Here is a 1575-nt window from a genome sequence, read left to right on the forward strand (position 1 = left end):
CTTCTTCTTCTTCTTCTTCTTCTTCTTCTTCTTCTTCTTCTTCTTCTACTACTACTACTACTGCTGCTGCTACTACTACTACTTTTACTACTACTACTTCTCTCTCTCTCTCTCTCTCTCTCTCTCTCTCTCTCTCTCTCTCTCTATTTCTCTCTCTCTTTCTCTCTCCCTCTCTCCCCCCTTATCTTCTGGTATGCCAAGTAAAGTATTGGCATTATCTTCCAGTCAATAATCCAGTAATCCATTTGTCCAAGACCACCAAAGTAGTTGCTAGAATTTTCTCCCTCCTTACAGTCAGCTGTGATCAAAAGAACCAGGACCTCCAGACATCTTGTTCTTCTTGGTATTGTTTCTGATTCATTTGAGATCATGAAAAAAAGCCAGAAGAGGTGGACCAGGATACATGGAGTCCTAACAGAACTGCCGGTAGCCCCAATTTCTAAACTTCACTATAGATCCACTGTATCTACCTAGTTTATGCCTCACTGCTCACTAGAACAAGTGTGTCCCTCAACTCTTGGTTCCCACAGAAACAACAGGAATGCCCATGGGATAGAAACTCATCACCACCCCCTGCCAGACCCTTTCCCACAAGAATAGGTGTACAATCAAAACTGCATCATCCATTTAGTCCAAGACAGGGCCACAATACCTACCTATCCATCTTGAGCACACAAGGCCACAATAGCTAGCCTATCAGAAGACAGAACCACCAGGATGTAGAGCAGGATACTTGACCACCTAACTGTAGAATGCACCCATCCTCTGTTAGTGCCTGCACAGTAATAGTAAAGGGCTGAGCTGCAGTGAACCAATGACATAGAGTATATTATATCATTGCCATACATGCATGCTCCCTAAATGTATGAATTATGGGTAACCACATGTGCAGTTACATCAAGGACAGGACTCCTCCTCCATTACCTAATGCCCCAACAAACCCCTCCTATCAATCATGTTCCCATAATTGTACGTAAATCTTGATTGTGTAATCAGCATATATATAAAAATTGTGTGCCTTGCCTTACTGAGGTACAATTTTCCTCAAAGGAGTTAGCCACCCACCAGAGCATGAAACCCCAAAAGTATAATAAATCTTTCCTACTGGCTTGGAGTCGGCCTGAGTCTTTGTAATTCTTTAGACAAGACCCTCTGCAACACTACTGAAACCTCATCAAAGTAATTTGATCTGGTGTACTTGAGTAAGACTTATTCTTATGTATGACATTCAGTGTGGCAAAAAAGGCAAACTTCCATTCCCCATACACCTCATGATAAGCAGTTCAGAATAGCCATGGCACAAATCAAAACTGTTAAAAAGACAGATATTCGGGCGTCAATGTGACACAGTGAATAGAACATTGGTCCTGGAGTCAGGAGGACCAGAGTTCAAATCTGGCTTCAGACACTTAACACTTACTAGCTATATGACTTTGGGCAAGTCACTTAGCCCCAATTAGCCTGTCCTTCCCCCTCCAAAAAGCAAAAAAAAAAAAAAAAAGAGAGAGATAGATATTTGGATGAGGTAAGTTTTAGAATTTTCAATGAGTTCTTCCTGCCCAATAACCAACAGGG

This window comes from Petaurus breviceps, unplaced genomic scaffold, assembly GCF_028583685.1.
Source record: "Petaurus breviceps papuanus isolate PSGF00001 unplaced genomic scaffold, PetGlider_PUasm1.0 90683, whole genome shotgun sequence".
NCBI lineage: Eukaryota > Metazoa > Chordata > Mammalia > Diprotodontia > Petauridae > Petaurus > Petaurus breviceps.